The sequence below is a fragment of the Cebus imitator genome, unplaced genomic scaffold (genome assembly GCF_001604975.1).
Source record: "Cebus imitator isolate Cc_AM_T3 unplaced genomic scaffold, Cebus_imitator-1.0 Scaffold85, whole genome shotgun sequence".
NCBI lineage: Eukaryota > Metazoa > Chordata > Mammalia > Primates > Cebidae > Cebus > Cebus imitator.
The window spans coordinates 5,878,469-5,899,004 of record NW_016107400.1 but is presented as its reverse complement, the minus strand read 5'-3'; the positions used below and the strand labels follow the sequence as shown (position 1 = coordinate 5,899,004).

The 20,536-nt window shown below is 48.1% G+C and overlaps 1 protein-coding gene across 2 annotated transcripts in view; it reads right to left on the bottom strand.

Moving 5' to 3' along the window:
* The window catches only part of SCNN1B (sodium channel epithelial 1 subunit beta), a 76,045-nt gene extending 55,749 nt beyond the window's left edge, over positions 1-20,296 (bottom strand). For both annotated transcript variants that reach the window (XM_017534388.2, XM_017534389.2), the window contains exon 1: positions 20,134-20,296. The gene's annotated coding sequence lies outside the window, so the exon portion shown is untranslated. The remainder of the gene's footprint in view (positions 1-20,133) is intronic.
* Positions 20,297-20,536: the final 240 nt, after the last annotated feature.

Sequence of the window (20,536 nt, the reverse complement as noted above, 5' to 3'; positions counted from 1 at the left end):
AAAGAAAAATCATAAAGCAACCAAAAGAGAGAGTATTCAAGCCACTAGAAAATTCTGCCTTGGGTCTCTAGCAGCCTGACAACTCTTTTGACAATTTCTGGACCTGTCCTATTGGGGATGGGGTGAACCAAAAAGGGATTTCAGAGGAGGTGGCTGCACCAGAACTTGCATTTCCGGGATGGCCCCTTTCTCCCATAACCTTGTTGACAGAGTCTTATTGCTGTGTTTGCTTTCCTTATTGCCAGAGCGCTCAGCTACAGCAGGCTTTATCCTGTACAAGTTCAATTACACGGGAAAACGCCCGCCCACCAGGCCTCATGCCAGGAGCCGTGTCATTGTGTCCCAGTGGACACCCAAGACTTAGGGGTGCCAATGGCCTTGCCCTTCCCCAGTCATGGAAGTGGCCACTTGCCCAGGATGGGTGGTGTGTGTTGACAGCCAGCAGGGAAGTGTGTGGTCAGTTTCACCTGCTCTCTCCCTGCCGATGCTGGAGGCCACTTGGAAAGGGTAGTTTCTGCCAAGGCTTTGTGTGGGGTGTGGGGCAGGATGGGTAGAGGGGGAGAAGGGAGGTGGTTATTCCACTGGGAATACAAGGCAGTGTCCCAGAACTGAGTCAGAAAAATAAGGTCAACCTGATAATGTTTGGCGGCTCATGTAGGAGGTTGAGCTATGGTTTTCTTTCTCTGTTTCACTTTGGGAAACAGAAATGATCCTATTATTATTAAAAATGTGCCAGGCAGCAGTGGCTCAGGCCTGTAATTCCAGCACTTTGAGAGGCCAGTGTTGGAGGATTGCATGAAGCCAGGAGTTCCAGACCAGCCTGGGCAATATAGTGAGACCACCATCTCTACAAACAAACAAACAAACAAACAAAAAACAAAAAAATAGCTGTGTGAAGTGGTGCATGCCTGTGGTCCCAGCTACTTGGGGGGCTGAGGTAAGAGGTTTGCTTGAGCCCAGGAGTTCCAGTGATATGATTGTACCAGTGATATGATTGTACCAGTGCACTCCAGCCTAGACAACACAGTGATATCCTGTCTCCAAAAAAAGAAAAAGTGAGCTTTTGAGTTAGGCAGGCTTAAGTAGCATCTTCATCCCATCTCTTACTGGCTGGGTGATCTTGGCAAAATTGCATCACCTCTCTGAGCCTCAGTTATCTAAGGTTAAAATGCATATAAAGCTCTCATCATATCGTGTTGAATGAACACTGGCTACTGTAATTTATTAGAGAGAAAGAAAGATGAAATGTGTAGGTGGCTGCTGAGTTTAGATACTTAATTGCAAGGCGTTTTAGGAAGGACTGGTGCTGGGCCAGGTGAGGTGGTCCCAGCACTTTGAAAGGCCAAGGTGGGTGGATCACCTGAGGTCAGGAGTTCGAGAGCATCCTGGTCAACATAGTGAAACCCCATCTCTACTATAAATACAAAAAATTAGCCTGGCATGGTGGCAGGTGCCTGTAATCCCAGCTACTCAGGAGGCTGAAGCAGGAAAACCGCATAAACCTGGGAGGCAGAGGTTGCAGTGAGCTGAGATCATGCCATTGCACTCCAGCCCGGGGTGACAGTGAGAGACTCTGACTGAAAAAAAAAAAAAAAAAAAAAAAAAAAAAGGACTGGTGCTGTAAGAGGAATTTCCCTGCTTGGTAAATGAAAGATCAGTCTTTGACTCCACTTCCCTGAGGCTTAGCTGCCTATGTCACATTCCTGTCAGAAACTTTCAAGGGCTCCTGGTGTCTATAGAATAAAGACCGCCCCCCCCCCACAAACCCTTAGCTGGTTTCCAAGACACCTTACAACCTGGTCTCAGCCTAGATGTCTCCTTTAATTCCCCGCACTCTCCTTTACAATTGGGTAGTGGTTAAGAAGTTGGGTTCGAATCCCAGCTCAGTCACTTACTCACTGTGTGACCCTGTGGAATTTACTCACCCTCTCTGTGCCCTGGTTTCCCCATCTGTAAAATGAGGGGAAAATAGTACCGACTTCATCGGGTTGGTGTGAAGATTAAATTGTAAATATGAAGCACCTAGCAGTGTCTGTCATTGAGAGAGATCAGTGCCTATGAGACGCTTCTCATTTGCATCCCACACCCACGCAACCACACGCCGGAGCCCATGGGTACCCTGGGGATTCCCACCACCGCACTTTCACTCCTGCTGTTACTCAGTCCTGTAGAGCAAAACCTTTACCTCTACCCACAAATCCTCTACCTTTTTCCAGGCCCAGCTCCAGTGCCATCTCCTCCAAGGAGTCTTTTGTGATGGAGGTCATCCTCCCTCCTCCATAGCCCCACAATGTTTTTTTTTTTTAAGACACAGTTTCACTCTTGTCACCCAGGCTGGAGTGCAGTGGTGTGATCTCTGCTCACTACAACCTCTGCCTCCTGGGTTCAAGCAATTCTCCTGCCTCAGCCTCCTGAGTAGCTGGGATTACAGGTGTATGTTACCACACCCAGCTAATTTTTTTTTTGTGTGTGTATTTTTAGTAGAGATGTGGTTTCACCATGTTGGCCAGGCTGGTCTTGAACTCCTGACCTCAGGTGATCTACTCACCTTGGCCTCACAAAGTGCTGGGATTACAGGAGTGAGTCACCATGTTTGGCACCCAGAATGTTTTCTGAGGACCAGTAATGTGGATTCAGTTAATACCACTGAAACGTACACTTAAAAATGGTCACAGCATAAATTTTATTTTCCACAATTAAACATTTTAAAAGACATATTGAATAATTAAAAACTCACAAACAATTTTTAATATTGATTATATTGTTGAAGTAATATTTTGGATATATGGGTTCAATAAAATATATTATTACAATTAGTTTGATCTGTTTATTTTTACTTTTTAAAATGTGGCTATGACAATTTTACATTGTTGGGCCAGGGACAGTGGCTCATGCCTGTAATCCCAGCACTTTGGGAGGCCCAGACAGGAGGATTGCTTGAGACCAGGAATTCAAGATTAGCCTGGGCAACATGCAAGGCCCTGCCCCTACAAAACATACAAATTAAAAAAAAATTAGCCAGGCATGGTGGTGTGCACCTGCAGTCCTGGGAGTCTCAGGTGGAAGGACCATTGGAACAGGGAGCTTGAGGCTGCAGCGAGCCGTGATCATGTCACACTGCACTCTAGCCTGGGTGTCAGTTTAGAGTCTCAATAAAGAAAAATAAAGAAAATTTTACATTGTTTATGCCGTTCCAATCTGTAGCTTGTGTTGTATGCACGTTGGATAGTGCTGACCTAGATCAATGGTCAGCATACTGTAGGCACTTACATGTGGGTTTAATATGGGAATGAACATAGGTGCGGCCAAATAGGCGCTTTTCAGGCATGAAAAAAACAAAAAATTGTTGTATCTGGAAGCCTCCAAGGGAATGGAAGAGAGTTTGTGTAGGGGCAGTTTACATAACTAAATCATCATAATTAACACCCATTATTATTATTAGAGACAGGGTCTCACTCTGCCACCCAGGCCAGAGTGCAGTGGTGCTATCTCAGTTTACTTCAATGTTTGGCTCCCGGCTCAAGTGAACCTCCCTCCTCAGCCTCCTGAGTAGCTGGGACTACAGGTGCACACCACCATGTCTGGCTAATGTTTGTATCTTTTCTGTAGAGGCAGGGACGTTGTCCAGGCTGATCTCAAACTCCTAGACTCAAGTGATCCTCTTGCTTCGGCCTCCCAAAGCACTGGGATTACAGGTGTGAACCACTGTGTTTGGCCAATATCTATTATTATGCTGATGATAGCAGCCACCGTGTGTTGAGTACTTAATGTGCCAGGAATTGTCATGGCACTTTAAGCCATAATCTCGTTTAATCCTTGAGTCAATGCTCTGAGTCGTGGCGGGGGTGGGGGGAGCCGTCATTGCCTCTGCAACATAGACAGCCACTCAGGGTGACCCCGCTGGAGATTGGAGAGCAAGGGTTTGCCTGAGGGCCTGTCCAAGCCCCCGTGATACCCCTGCCTTTCCCAGGGTACAGGCTCTTTGTGCTGTCTCGTCCTATGGGACTTGATGGCCCTGCCTGGGAGGGACAGTAGACACCATCCCTGCTCACAACCCCACCTGCAGGCAGGGCCTTCAGAGGAAGAGGAAGTCCCAGCAAGAGGCAAGCAGATGAGACTACTGAGAGTCCAGGAGGAAGGCCAGGTGCCATGGCTCATGCCTCTAATCCCAGCACTTTGGGAGTCTGAGGCGGGAGGATCACTTGAGGTCAGGAGTTCCAGACCAGCCTGGCCAACATGGTGAACCCTGGTCTCTATGAAAAATACAAAAATTAGCTGGGTGTGGTGTAGTCCCAGCTACTTGGGAGGCTGAGGCAGGAGAATAATCCCTTAAACCCTGGAGGCAGAGGTTGCAGTGAGCTGAGATCATACCATTGCACTCCAGTCTGGGCGACCCAGTGAGACTCTGTCTCAAAAAAATAAAATAGGCCAGGCACGGTGGCTCACATCTGTAATGCATTTTTGGGAGGCCAAGTCAGGTGGATCACCTGAGGTCAGGAGCTCGAGACCAGCCTGACCAACATGGAGAAACCCTGTCTCTACTAAAAATTGTAGTGGCACATGCCTGTAATCCCAGCTACTCAGGAGGCTGAGGCAAGAGAATTGCTTGAACCTGGGAGGCGGAGGTTGTGGTGAGCTGAGATCGCACCACTGCACTCCAGCCTGGGCAACAAGAGTGAGACTCTTTTTCAAAAATAAAATAAAATAAAATAAAATAAAAAAGTCCAGGAAGAGAATTCAGCAATTCATAATCTCTGATCTCCTTAAGCTTACCCATTCAGATCTGGCCAACAGCACCCTCAAGTTCAAGGACTCCGGCAAACCGGCTGGGGCTTAGGTGATCATTTTTGTTCAAGGCAGCTGAGGCGTAGGCTCTGGGCCCAGCCAGACCCGAGAGAGAGCCCTGCCCCTGTCCTTGACACTGTAGCAGTCACAGCTCTCCGTGGGAGCGTGGCCTTCCCCTCTCATCCCTGGGGCTCCAGGCCTGAAGCTGAAAGTCAGGGCCTGCCAAAGACCTCATGTCAGGGGCTCAAATTTGTTTGTGTAGAGGCCCATTGTGGTATCTAATGTGAGAGCTCCTCGGAGGGGGCCTCGGCTGTCAACTGCATGGATCAGAACCCCCTGGAATGGGGAAGAGGCTTGCAACACATGGACAAGAACTACTCCCTCCCAACTCCAATTATATCTTTAAGTCATGGGTTTGAACATGAGGAAGCCGCTTGAGTCTGGTCAAAGAGACAGTTGACTGAAAAAGCCAACTGACACCTAATTCCCTCCTTGAGAACTGGATGTCAAGGAGTCAGGCCTCAGAGAGGGTAAAAATACCACGTTCTGTGGGACCTCAGGGTTCCCCCACCCTAGGGGAGAGTCAGCACAGAGCTGAGGTCAGCAGTTCTCCAAGTCTGGACCCCAGACTGGCTGAAACATCATCACCTTTGAGCTTGTTAGAAAGGCAAATCCTCTGTCCAGGTGCCGTGGCTCACGCCTGTAATCCCAGCACTTTGGGAGGCTTAGGTGGGAGGACCACTTAAGGTCAGGAGTTCAAGACCAGCCTGGCCAATATGGTGAAACCCCATCTCTACTAAAAAATGAGACTTTGAAATTAAAAAAAAAAGAAACCCCATCTCTACTAAAAAAAAAAAAAAAATTAAAAATTAGCCAGGCGTGTTGGCGCATGCATGTAACCCCAGTTACTAGGGAGGCTGAGGCAGGAGAGTAGCTTGAACTTGGGAGGCAGAGGTTGCGGTGAGCCAAGATCATGTCATTGCGCTCCAGCCTCGGCAACAAGAGAAAAATTTCACCTCAAAAAGAAAGAAAGAAAGAAAGAAGGAAAGAAGGAAAGAAGGAAAGAAAGAAAAGAAAGAAAGAAAAGAAAAGAAAGAAAAGAAAAGAAAAGAGAGAAAGAAAGAAAGAAAGGCAGGCAAATCCTCAGTTTTAATAGCCTTCCAGGAGGTTCTGGCCATGCTAAAGTTTGAGAATCACCAGCCTACCACTTTACTCTTCCAAGTATGGCACCAGAACCAGCAGCACTGGCATCATCAGCTTGTTAGAGCCATAAAATCTGGGTCCCACTTGACCTACTAAATCAGAATCAGCATTTTAATAAGACCCCTAGCGACTTGTGTGCATGTCAACATTTGAGACGTGGCCGGGCAAGGTGGCTCACGCCTGTAATCCGAGCACTTTGGGAGGCTGAGGTGGGAGGATCACTTGAGCCCAGGAGTTTGAGACCCGTGTTTCTACAAAAAAATATATAAATTAGTTGGGTGTGGTGGGCGCCTGCAATCCCAAGTACTTGGGAGGCTGAGGCAGGAGAATTGCTTGAACCCAGGAGGCTGAGGTTGCAGTGAGCCGAGATCTTGCCACTGCACTCCAGCCTGGGCAACAGAGAGAGAGACTCTGTCTCAATAAATAAATAAATAAATAAAATGTTTCCTAGATAATTCGATAATATGTGCCGCAGAGTTTGGGAGCCACAAAGCTAGAGCAAGAGTCAGCAAACTTTTTCAGGAAAGGGCCAGACAGCAGTATTTTAGCCTTTGGGTGATACAGTCATTGTGGCCATTCAGTGCTGCCCTCACAGTGCCAGAGCGGCCGTAGATAACTTGTAAATGACTGGGCATGGCTATATTTCAACCACTCTTCACTTATGAACACTGAATTTTGAATTTCATGTGATTTGTCTGTGTCATGAAATGTGATTCTTTTTTTCTTTTTTCCAGCCATGTAAAAACCATTCTTAGCTCACAGGCTGCACAAAAAACAGCTGGTGGCTCAAACATGGGCCTTTGCGCCATAGTCTGCAGACCTCTAGGCTGGAGGAGTTAATTGAGGGCGAGGAAGCCCAGATTGCAGGCCTTCTTCTCCTTCCTGGTGTTTGCGCACAGAATCGCCTCTGCACAATCTCAGAAACCTTAGTAGCACTTGATTATGAAAAGGTTATGTTGACAAGACCCAATCAAGTACCAACTTGATCTGGCCCTAGGCCAAAGACTTCAGGTTGGGCCCCAAATCCTCCATCATGCTGGCGGGATTTCAGGGAGCTGCCTTCCAACGGGTGACTCTGCACCCCACCTTTCTGCCTGGCGATTTCGTTGGTCCTTAGTGTTCACTTACTGTGCAGCAGGCACTGTGCTTAGCTTTATCCACATTATCTCATTTCCTTCTCATGGTTGCTTTGCAAGACAGGGAGAGCTAGACTGCCCTCACGCATATTATTATATACCTGTGTTTTAGACAAGGAAACGGAAGCACAGAGAGGTCAGGTGATTTGCCCAAAGTCACACAGTGTGAGTATGTAGCAGGGCAAAATTGAAACTGTGTCTAAGGGCTGGGCGCAGTGGCTCACACCTATAATCCCAGCACTTTGGGAGGCCTAGGCGGGTGGATCACCTGAGGTCAGGAGTTTGAGATCAGCCTGACCAACATGGAGAAACCCTGTCTCTACTAAAAATACAAAATTGGCCGGGTATGGTGGTGCACGCCTGTAATCCCAGCTACTTGGGACACTGAGGCAGGAGAATTGCTTGAACCCGGGAGGCGGAGGTTGCGGTGAGACGAGATCAAGCCATTGCACTCCAGCCTGGGCAACAGGAGTGAAACTCCGTCTCAAAAAAAAAAAAAAAAAAAAAAGAAAGAAAGAAAGAAACTGTGTCTGTTTGCTCCAGAGCCTGCTCTCATAACCATTTTGCTATACTGATTCCGGATAATCTACAATAAATACAATCAGTAATCCACCATCATCACCAGTCACCATAATGCCCAGACGCAATCTTCTCCAGAACAAGCCTTGGGCAGCAAACTTGTGCTGTTTGCATCTTGATTGACATGTAGACACCACTCAACCTTTCTCTGCCTTGAGTTGCAGCTGGAGCTGAGGCACTCAAGACAGTTCTGTACCCTCTGCAGGAAGGAGGCTGGAGGTCAGCCCTGTATGGTTGTGCAGGCTGTGTACTATACAACTCCAAGGAGCATTCTTCATCATGTATGTAGTCTATGTGAATGACAGTGACATCCCTGGAGTCAGCAGCACACAAACCCCACAGCCATTTGTGGCAGCCCTAGAGGCCAGCGGCAAGCCCCTCAGGATTCCCTGGGATAGCATTGATCTTGGGTGCCCACCTTTATTGCTATTCAGAAGCAAATCATCAAAAAGGGAGATGAGCCCAGAAGGAAATAGCATCATGCACGGTAGGGGTGTGTGCTGGCAGCTCTGGGGGACCCTTTGGGATAGGAGCAGGAAGGAGTTTTCCCTGAGAACTCCTTTGTGCAGCCTAGAAAAGGATCCTGCTCCCTGATCTCTCTCATTCCGGATTGGCTGAAGCATCAGCTCCGAACTCTTGACCCTGCTCTACACAAAAGCTCCCCTCCCACCCCTCCACACCCTGGCTCCTTGAGAAGAAAAAAGGGCCCTTGAGTGGTCTCTCCAGTTGTGTCCCCATGCTGGCTCTCCTGTGCCCGTTCTCACACTGAGCAACACCTGCTTCTTGCAATCCAGAGACTGAGCTGCTGGGAACTCCCGACCAGACGCCCTGAGTGATTCCCTTCACTGCTGCTCCCTTTGCAGAGTGCGCTTCTGTGTTTGTTTTCCTTTTATGATTTCAGCCAGGTCCTGCGCTAGGGCTTCACAGGCATTTGCTCATGTGCCTCTCACCATAGCCCTGTGAGGAGGAACTGTGATCATTACCATTTTACAGTCAAGGCCAGTGGGGTTCAGAGAGGTTAGGCCAATTGCCTGAAGTCACACAACTCAAAAGTGGCAGAGCTAGGGATCAAATTTAGGTCTCTCAGACTTTACAGCCCAAATTTTTGCCATCTTTCTAGGAGATGAGGTGTTATCATGTCCTTTGGGTCTGTTACCCCAGCTGTGGGCTGGGTCTTGGGTCTGGGAAGCCATGTGAGTAACTATAATGTTGCTGCTGGTGGTGATGGTGAGGATGGTGATGGTGATGATGATGGTGATGACAGAGGCGATGGTGAGGTGATCGTGATGATGGTGGTGGGGATCATGATGGTGATGATGGTGAGGATGGTGATGGTGATGGGGATGATAGTGAGAATAGTGATAATTGTGGTGATCCTGACTGTGGTGATGGTGAGGATGGTGATGGTTTGATGGAGGTGATGTTGATGATGGGGATGGTGATCATGATGGTGATGGTGGTGAGGATGGAGATGGTGAGGATGGTGAGGATGATGATGGTGATGATGGAGGTGATGGTGAGGGTGACGGTGATGATGGTGAGGATGGAAATTGTGATGGTGATGATGGAGGTGATGGTGATGATGGGAATGGTGATCATGATGGTGATGGTGGTGAGGATGGAGATGGTGAGGATGGTGAGGATGATGATGGTGATGATGGAGGTGATGGTGAGGGTGATGGTGATGATGGTGAGGATGGAGATTGTGATGGTGATGATGGAGGTGATGGTGAGGGTGATGGTGATGATGGTGATGGTAATCATGATGGTGAGGATGGTGAGGGTGGAGATGGTGATGGTGAAGATGGGAATGATGTAGTGGTGATGATGGTGAGGATGGCGATGGTGATAGTGGGGAGGAGGGTGTTGGTGATGGTGACCATGAAGATGGTAATGGTGATGATGGGGATGTATTTATTTGATAGGTTTATTGTGTGCAGATTAAAAGAGAAGACTCAGGCAAAACATTGCTCCCTATGCCCGTACTTGGTTTGTTTAAGAGACAGGGTCTCTGTCATCCAGGCTGGAGTGCAGTGGCGTAATCATGGCTCACTGCAGCCTGGAACTCCTGGGCTCAAGAGATCCTCCCGCCTCAGCCTCCCAAGTAGCTGAGACTACAGGTGTCACCACATGTGGCTCATTAAAAAAAATTTTTTTTAATAGAGATAGTCTCACTATGTTGTCCAAGCTGGCTGGTCTCAAACTCCTGAGCTCATGCAATTCTCCCATCTTGGTCTCCCAAAGTGCAGGGATTACAGGTGTGAGCCACTGCACTAGGCTCCCATGCCTGTTCTATAGTAAGTGCTTATACATGCTGGGTCAGCTGGGCTCCCTGTGCCCTAGACCTCCAGAATGGGTTCCATGGCATCGCGGTTTATTAAATAAACATGTTCTTTGCCAAACACCAGGTGAAAGGCATGAATCAGAGATAAGAAAGGGAAAGAACAGTGACTTTTTTTTCTCTTAGCTCCTTCTGTTTCCTGCTCTGTTTCCATTTCCTTCCAACCTCTGAAACCCAGCTTTGCCTTTCTGGGCCCTGGTCTTGTGCCGGAATAGTGGTTAGCCTTGGATCCAAAACCTCGGGAGGGAGGCCCAGGGTCCAGGACCCCCGCAGCCCCTAGGAAGACCATCTGGTTTGAGGAAGCCAGGCCTCCAGGGAAATTAGAAGGCTGGGAATGTGGTGCCCTGAAGGCCAGGAGCTCAGTACCCTCTTTGTTGGGGAAGATTAAAATCTTCACCTGCACAGTGACCCAGGGTGGTTCCTGGCATTGTGAAAAGGCGAAACCTTACACTTGGCTGTGGGTGAACCAAAGGCTTCGAGAGCCATGTCACAGAGAAAAGAATTCCCCTCCTTCTCCACATTCACCTCTCAGATGACACCAAGAAGCCGAGGAGAGGCAGGCTGGGGTGAATAGAGTGGGCTCTGCAGTCAAACTGCTTGGGTTTGAATCCCAGACACACCATTTGCCAGTTCTGTGTGACCTTGGGCAAGTTACTTAAGCTCTCTGAGCTGATTTTCTTGTCTGCAAAATACAGACAATTACATTACCTGTTTTGCTGGATTGTTGTAAAGATACATTGAAATCCTGCAGTGAGAGAGCTCAGTTTCTGTGTGTAAAAGGCAGATAATAATTGTATCTGGCTGGGCGTGGCAGTTGACATCTGTAATCCCAGCACTTTGGGAGGCCAAGGTGGGAAGATTGCTTGAGTCCAGGAGTTTGAGACCAGCCTGGGCAACATGGCAAACTCCCTCTCTACAAAAAGACAAAATAAAAAAATTAGCTGGCCACACTGTCGTGTACCTGCAGTCCCAGCTACTGGAGGGGCTGAGGTGGGAGGATTGCTTCAACCTGGGATGTAGAGGCTGCAGTGAGCTGTGATGGAGCCACTGCACTTTAGCCTGGCCAACAGAGTGAGACCTTGTCTCAACAAACAAGAAAAATGTAAAAATAATATTAATAATTTAAAGAACTATACCTACCCCATATGGTTGCTGAAATAATTTAGGCCGGGCACTGTGGCTCATGCCTGTAATCCCAGCACTTTGGGATGCCAAGGCAGGATCTCCTGATCATGAGGTCAGGAGATCGAGACCATCCTGGCCAACATGGTGAAACCCCATCTCTACTAAAAATACAAAAATCAGCTGGGCATGATGGCACATGCCTGTAAATCCAGCTGCTAGGGATGGTGAGGCAGGAGGATCACTTGAACCAGGAAGTCAGAGGTTGCAGTGAGCCGAGATGGTGTCACTGCACTCCAGCCTGGCAAAAGAGTGAGACTCCATCCCCCCCCCAAAAAAAGAATTCAATGAAAGAAAGCACACAACACCTGGCATGTAGTTATACTTTGAAAAAAAAAAAAACAAAAAACTGCCTATTATTATTATTATTACTGTAGGGGAGAAAGCCATATGGGCCCCATCAGAGTTGATTTGGCAAACCATATCACGTGTTGAAAAAGAAACTGAGACCAGTTCATTCCTTGTATGTTAGACAAACCAAACAACAGGGTTCCCAGACAAGGTTGGCCACACCTCCTCAAGTGAATGAGATCCTTTGTAGAGGGGTCTTCAGGACAGAGTTTTTAGCCAGCTGGATCATAAATCCAAAAAAATTGCAGCCCTGTCCATTTCAGGCCCAGCCACCATTGGTGGGGCCCTACTGGGAGTTCAAGATTAGGGGTGAAGATGGGGAGGGGACCAGAAGATGGGGGTCCATGGAGTTTCCTGCGGGATGAGAGATGTGGCTTGGTCACCACTGTATTTTCAGTGTCTAGCCCAATGCTGGAATGCGTCCATCCACCATTCATTCATTCATTCATTCATTCAATAAATGTTCACTGAGCATCTACTGGGAACTTGGACAACAACAGTAAACAAAACACAGAAAACCTTGCCTCCAAGTGTTTAGATTCCTGTGAACTAGTGTTATAGCACTTGGGAAACACTCCCTAAATACTTTTTGAATGAATGAATGAATTGCCAAGAGAACTGCTTTGTATCGAAAAGAAAGCGTCATCTCTCTTCCCACCCAAATGCAGAAAAATGTGCAGCCTCCTTCCCCTCCACCACCGCTCTCCTCCAGGCTCTGCTCTCTGTGACGGGTGGGGAGGGAATCTGCCCAGTGGGCTCACCACCCTGTGGCCAGGATGGCGCCACTCTCTATCATCTGGTGCCAAGGGATCAGGGGAGGTGAGGCCCGGCTAGACTCCTGTTCCAACAGCCAGCAGCTTGTAAACAACCAGATTGTCATCCACTTGAATATCCGCCCTCCCTCCACTTGCCCAAGGCCCTAATTCTGAGATTTCAACTTTCCCTGAATTCTGCAGATAAAGCTGTTTCTGGCTTTTCAGCCCAGAGCTCTCCCATCAATTCTCTACCCTCGTCCCTTCTCCAGGCGGGACAGAGCAGGCGGATGACTTGAGATTAGGAGTTCGAGACCAGCCTGGCCAACATAGTGAAACCCCGTCTCCACAAAAAATACATAAATTAGTCAGGCGTGGTGGTGCAACCCTATAATACCAGCTACTTGGGAGGCTGAGGCAGGGGAATCACTTGAACCCGGGAAGCAGAGGTTGCAGTGAGCTGAGATCATGCCACTCCAGCCTGGCCAACAGAGCAAGAGTCTGTCTCAAAAAAAAAAAAAAAAAAAAAAAAGATTTTCCCAGTCAGGGAGGCACCAGGGAAGAGAGAGTTGGGGTGAAACTCAGGTTCTGTAATTGCTGTGTGTCCCCAGGGCAAGTTTCTGAACCTCTCTGAGCCTCAGTCTTCCAGCTGGGCATCCCTTCCCTGTTTTTGTCCTCCTCAAAGAGGAGGCCTTGTTTCAAGTTTATTTATTTAACAGACATTTATTGAGGCCTTACTATGTTTTGGGCACTGTTCTAAGCACTTGACACATTTAATCCTCATAGCATTCCTGACGAAGTGAGAATCTTATCATCTCCCATTTACAGATGAGAAAACTGAAGCACAGAGAGATTAAGTAACTTGCCTGAGGTCACCCAGCTAATAAGTGGCAGAGCCAGCAGTCCAGGTTAGCGGCCCCCAGGTAAAGAATTGCTGCATCTTCTATGTACTCCTATCAGCCAACAAGATTTTGTTTGAGTCTACATCTTGCAATTTACATTATGGAAACAGAATTTCTTTTTAAATTTGCAAATACAAAGTGATATAAATATCCAGATTTGATTTGACTTTTTTTTTTTTTTTTGACACAGGGTTTTTCACTTCTTTCGCTTAGGCTGGAGTGCAGCAGTGTCATCTTGGCTCACAGCAACCTCTGCCCCTGGGGTTCAAGCGATCCTCCTGCCTCAGCCTCCCAAGTAGCTGGGATTACAAGCACATGCCACCATACTTGGCTAATTTTGTATTTTTTACAGAAACAGGGTTTTGCCAGCCCCATCAAAAAGTGGGCGAAGGATATGAACAGACACTTCAAAAAAAGACATTTATGCAACCGACAAACATGAAAAAATGCTCATCATCACTGGTCATTAGAGAAATGCAAGTCAAAACCACATTGAGATACCATCTCACGCCAGTTAGAATGGCAATCAATCATTAAAAAATCTGGAGACAACAGATGCTGGAAAGGATGTGGAGAAATAGGAACACTTTTACACTGTTGCTGGGAGTGTAAATTAGTTTAACCATTATGGAAGACAGTGTGGCGATTCCTCAAGGATCTAGAAATAGAAATACCATTTGACCCAGCAATCCTATTACTGGGTATATAAAAGGATTATAAATCATTCTTTATAAAGACACATGCGCCTGTATGTTCATAGTGGCACTGTTTACAATAGTAAAGGCTTGGAACCAACCCAAATACCCATAGATGATAGACTGGACAGGGAAAATTTGGCACATATACACCATGGAATACTATACAGCCGTAAAAAAAGATGAGTTCATGTCCTTTGCAGGGACATGGATGAAGCTGGAAACCACCATTCTCAGCAAACTGACAAAAGAACAGAAAACCAAACGCTGCATGTTCTCACTCATAAGTGGGTGTTGAACAATGAGAATATACGGACACAGGAAGGGGAACATCACACGCTGGGGCCTGTTGGGGTGTGTGGAGGGCTAGGGGAGGGGTAGCAGGGAGTGGGGAGCTTGGGGAGGGATAGTATTAGGAGAAATACCTAATGTAGATGACGGGGGAATGGATGCAGCAAACCACCATGGCATGTGTATACCTATGTAAAAATCCTGCATGATCTGCACATGTACCCCAGAACTTAAAGAATAAAAAAATAAAGAAAGAAAGAAACAGAGTTTTGCCATGTTGCTCAGGCTGGTCTTGAACTCCTGGGTGCAAGAGGTCCATCTGGCTTGGCCTAAAGTGCTGGGATTACAGGTAAGAGCCACTGTGCCCGGCCCAGACTTGAGGCTTTTACAAATTCCCTAGATCCCTGCTCCACGCGAATCTGCTGGTCTTACTATTTGGTCCAATTGCTGATTCCAGCCTCCCTACTCTCCCAATCCTGACCTTCTACAAGAGCCTCAGGCCCGCAGAGAGAGCATTTTGTAGATGAAGTAATTTAATCCTTGCTGGATTCTTGTGAAGCCAGCAGTCTTAGGTAACCCCACTTCACAAATGGGAAAACTGAGGCTTAGAGAGGTAGAGCCACTTGATCAAGTACACATACCTGAGAAGTGATAGAACCGAAGATTGGAACCAAACATTCTGATGTCAAAGCCCCTAGCTGGTTGTTTTTTGCATCCTCCAATTTTTTTTTTATTGTGGCAAGATATATAACATAACATTTATCATTTTCACCAGTCGTAAGAACATAGTTCAGTGGTATTAAGTATACTGCAACCACTCTCACTATTATCCATATCCAGAATTTTTTTTTTTTTGAGACGGGGTCTCACTCTGTGGTCCAGGCTGGAGTGCAATGGTGCTATCATGGCACAACGCACCCTCAACCTCTGGGTTCAAGCAATCCTCCCACCTCAGCCTCCCGAGTAGCTGGAACTATAGCTGCACACCATCAGGCCTAGCTAATTTTTTTGTACTGTTTTGTAGAGATGAGGTTTCACTATGTTGTCCAGGCTGATCTTGAACTCCTAGCTCAAGCCATTCAGCCACCTTGGCCTCCCAGGTTACAGGTGTGCATTTCTAGAAGTTTTTAATCATCCCAAACAGAATGAGACTCTGTACCCACTAAGCAGTAACCCCCTGCCTCCCACCCCCCCAGCCCTGGTAACCTCTATTCTACTTTCTATCTATGAATTTGCCTATTCCAGGTACTTCATATAAGAAGAATCATATAATATTTGGATAATATTTGTCTTTTTGCGATGAAAGCCTCTACTTTTTAAAAAAGCTAGTATTTTTAAATTTGAAAGATGAGGAAGCTGGATCACTTAAGATCAGGAGTTTGAGACCAGCCTGGCCAACATGGTGAAACCCCATCTCTACAAAAAATACAAGAATTAGCTGGGTGCAGTGGCGGGAGCCTGTAATCTCAGCTACTCGGGAGGCTGAGGCAGGAGAATTGCTTAAACCTGGGAGGTGGAGGTTGCAGTGAGCCAAGATCGTGTCACTGCACTCTAGGCTGGGCGACAGAGTGAGACTTTGTCTCAAAAAAAAAAAAAAAAGAAAAAAAGAGCACAGGCTTTATTTCAGTAAAATAACAGCAGCAGTTGCTATGTGCTAGGTTCTATGCTAGAAAGTGTGAATTCATCCTGTCACCAAACACTCCCAATACACCCATGCAGTGGGTTTTATTAGTACTCGTTCCACTTTACAATGAGAAAACGGAGGCTCAGAGAGGGCTCCCAGGCTGTGAATCAGACAGATGTGCTGTCCGACTCCAGCCCTACCACTGACCACTGCAAGATTTTGGGCAAGTGGTTTGCTCTTCTTACGCCTCAGTCTAACTCGTCTGTAGAATGCAGATCACAAAATATGATTCCCAGGGCATTATAAGGAGTACAGGGGTGACGATTACAAGAGCACCTGCACAAGGTAGTTACTCAAGAAATGCTCATCCCTATTCCTGCCTCATGCCCCATCACGGCCTCAAGTTCCTTTTCTCATTCCCGAGATACATCTTCCTATCTTTCCTCCTACACACCCTACTACAAAGTGACCATACACTACATCACTTCCTGAACATACTTCCTTTGGCCATGCCTTTAGGCTTTTGTAAAGGCTGTTTCCTCTGCGTGGAATACTTTTCTCACTCCACTGCTCCAGAAGAACTCCTATTCATCCTTTAAAACCCACCTTAAAAAGCCCTTCTCTTTGAACCTTTCCTTGAAATGTTCCCTTCCTGTCCTTGGCCAGATAACTGAAGTATAAATGTACTGTTACAGGGACCAGGAAGGCAGGTAACACCACCAGTATCAGCATCAGCCTCAGCAATGCTTAGACAGTGTTTACTTGAGTCAGGCACTGTGCTGAGGGATTCATGTGTGTTGACTCATTTAATGTCCAAAATAACCCTTTGAGGCAAGTGCTATTTATTATGCCTGTTTTACGCATAAGGAAATGGAGTCGCTAAACAATTTGCCTGAAACTGGTGTTTTTTTCTTTTTTTTTTTTGGGACAGAGTTTTGTTCTTGTCACCCGGGCTGGAGTACAATGGTGCAATCTCAGCTCATTGCAACCTCTGCCTACTGGGTTCAAGCTATTCTCCTGCCTCACCTTCCCAAAGTGCTGAGATTACAGGCGTGAGCCACCATGCCTGGCCTGAAAGTACTATAGTTAATCCACTGCATTGCTGGGAGATTGAGACTGGCTGTGGAGTCTGTGGTGTTACCTTTTATATTAGCTGCTCTTTATGAATGAGTGGAGGGCCAGGTAGGGACTGTCATGCCTTGCAGGGTGCCTACTCCATGTAAGGGGGCAGCTAAATGTCTGGCCTGGCATTGCCAGCTTTTCTTTTCTTTCTTTTTCTTCCTTATTGAGAGAGGGTCTCACCCTGTTGCCCAAGCTGGAGTCCAGTTGTGTGATCATAGCTCGCTGCAGCCTCAACCTCCAGGGCTCAGGGGAGCCTCTCACCTCAGCCTCCCCTGTAGCTGGGACTGTAGGCACATGCCACCACACCTAGCAAATGTATATGTTATTTACATATATGTATGTAAATAATATACATATACATATGTATATGCCTTTTGTATGTGTATATGTATTATATACATATACAAAAGCCCTTTTTTTTGAACTCTAGCTAACACAGTGGTAGTGGGGTGGGGGCATGTGCGTACATGGTTCTGTATGTGAGCAGTGGAACTAGGAAGTGGTGAAGCTGGGATTATAATGTAGTGTCTCTGATTCTAGTTTTTTATCTACCCGGATCATGGGTTCCACCAAACTCTTAAGTGTCCAATCACGCAGTCTAGAGCAGACACCCTCTCTTAATGCCACAGTCTGGACCTACAAACTTTGTGGTTCACAAATGGGACCGTGGACAGTCCAATCTGCCAGTCTGTGATTTTCAACTCCTGTCTGCTATTGGAGGGTGAGTTTGGCATTGGAGGGCATCTAGAGAGAACCCCTAGAGGTGGCCCCTGATGGAACCTCTGCCCACTGGGGCATGGCCAGGCAGAGCTAGTGGCCTGGCTGAGTCCTAGCCTTTGGGACCAGCAGAGACTGCAGCTAGAGAGAGTGTGGTGTTTGTCCTTGGCCATAGACAGAATAGAGGTGTGTGCGCACACCTGTAAATGTGTACTCACACATGTGCACATGCTTGTGTGTTTCACGTATGTGCACAATGTGTGCTCGTGTGTGAACATGCATATGTACACATATATGTGCATGTGTGTGTGTGTGTATGCATGGGTCTGTATGTGAGCAGTAGAAAATAGAGGACCTCATCCCCTAAATTCAGATCCTGCAAAGTTAGTTTAGGATAAAGAACAGGAAATTGAACCTAACCCCAAGATAACAATTTGTAGAAGACACTGATATAAAAACCAGCCTGAAAATTTTTGTCACCTAATTCCCATCAGCAGGCATGTCCATGGTGGGAATCCATGCAGTAATTTAAATAAATAAGCTGGATTTATATGCAGCAGCATGGATAAGGAGATGACAGGGGCCAAGTTGCAGAGTGACATAGGTGGGTTGTACCATTTCTACTTCTATTGCTTTTTTTTTTTTTTTCCTTTGGGATGGAGTTTCACTCTTGTTGCCCAGGCTGGAGTGCAGTGGTGCCATCTTGGCTCACTGCAACCTCCGCCTCCCAGGTTCAAGAGATTCTCTTGCCTCTGCCTCCCGAGTAGCTGTGATTACAGGTACCTACCACAACACCCTGCTAATTTTGTGGGTTTTTTTTTTTTTTTTTTTTTTTAGCAGAGGTGGGGTTTCTCCATGTTGGTCAGGCTGCTCTTTAACTCCCAACCTCAGGAGACCCACCCGCCTCCGCCTCCCAAAATGCTGGGATTATAGGTGTGAGACATCACGCCCAGCTCCTGTTTTTAAATTTGTTATTTTTTTGAAACAGAATCTTGTTCTGTCACCCGGGCTAGAGTGCAGTGGTACGATCTCAGCTCACTGCAACCTCCACCTCCTAGGTTCAAGCGATTCTCCTGCCTCAGCCACCATGTCCGGCTAATTTTTGTAATTTTTTTTTTTTTTAAGTAGAGATGGGGTTTCAGCATATAGGCCAGGCTGGTTTCAGACTCCTGACATCAAGTGATTCGCCTGCCTCAGCCTCTCAAGTTTGTACCATTTCTATTAAATATCCACCTACAACATTAATAAGAATTTTACACATTTTCTATGGCTATGTATATATGACTGTGCGGGTGGAAGAAAATGTCTAGAAGGAAACACCCCAAATTATGAGGTGATTACCTTTGGGGAGCTGGGAGGGCAGCAGTGGAAGATTACTGCAAAGAAGAATGGATCCCTGTGTTCGCCGCATGGAGTTACACAGTTCAGTGGTCAGGCAGATTGGGTCACTCATGGATGCTCGGATCTGAGACAGGGATGCTCAGGTCAATGGGAGCTTTCAGGCCCATCCTCCGTGGGCTTTGTGAGAGCTGGGCTGCCAGGGACCAAAGCCAGCCTTGGTTGTTCTGCCACCACTCTCTGGTGGAGGTGAATGGGAAGATGTGCCTTTTGTGGACTGGAGCTCTCTGCTGCTTCCTCCCTAAACTCTGTGCCTCAGTTTCTCCCTCCACGCTAGGGGGAGAATGTCCCTGTCTTATATCCCAGATCCTCTCCCTCCACCGCACACCTAAGCCACATGACATTCTCCATACATCAACTTAGCGCTGCACAGTCCTCAGCGCGGGCAACCACAGAGCCTTCGGATGTGGCCTCCTCCCCAGCACCACCCCAATGGGACACTTAGAGAAGAAACGCAGGTTCCCCAGACGCGACTGACAGCCCACGAGGTAGGCTCCAGGGTCGGACTGCCTGGGTTCAAATCTGAGCTCAGCAACTTGTTCCTGGGACCTAGGAAAGCTTCTCCACCCTCTGACCCTCAGTTTGCACCTCTGCAAAATGGGGACAGTAAGAGAACCAGAACCACCCCACAGGGATAGCCTGTGAGCGAAGTTAGGTCGTTTGAGCAAGGCGCTCTGCTGCGCGGTGCCCAGCACGTAGAAAGCGATCTCGAGTTTCATTGTTGTCACCTCTTGAACAACCTCTCGCCCCGCCCCCGCCCCAAGTCAGGATTTTGCAGCCGTCTCTGAGGTCCCAGACACGCCGGGGACCCTCTCCCTGTCCCGCCGTCTGCACCCTGGGGGCTTTTCCCAGCCTCTAGCTCTCCCCTCTGCCCCCAACAGCTTCAGTCCTTAGGCCGGGTCCCGGGCGCCGCAGACAGGCACCCAAGCGCCCTCCCGTAGGAAACTGAGGCGGGGACAGGAGCGCGCGGGCCGGGGTTGGGTAGAAGGCGCGGCGCGCAGGTTCTCAGGGCAGCGCGTGGGACCCTGGGTGCGAGTCGGGGGTCGCGGTCATACCTGATCGAGCGGTGGAGCGGGGACACGGAGGATGCGCGCTGTCGGCGGTGGCTGAGGCGGCGGTGCGCGCTGGGCAGGCGGCGGCGGCGGCCGAGTGGTGGTGACACTGGGACACCGGGTGAGCGCGGCGAGACCAAGGGGGAGGGAGCAGGCTCAGGGGCGGGGAAGCCCCGGGAGCGCCCGCGGGCGGAGCTTACCGGCCGCCACCGGCCCGGCCACCCGCACGGTCCCGGCTCCTCCGGCCACTTCCCTCGGCTGCCAATAGCTCCAGCCCCCACACGCCAGGTGCAGGGACACCGGACGCCTCCCGCACGCACACGCTCCACGCTCCGAATTCTCTCTCCGCTTTTCCGGACACCAGCGATATCCACATGCGCCACGAATATGTCCAAAGACCCCTCAT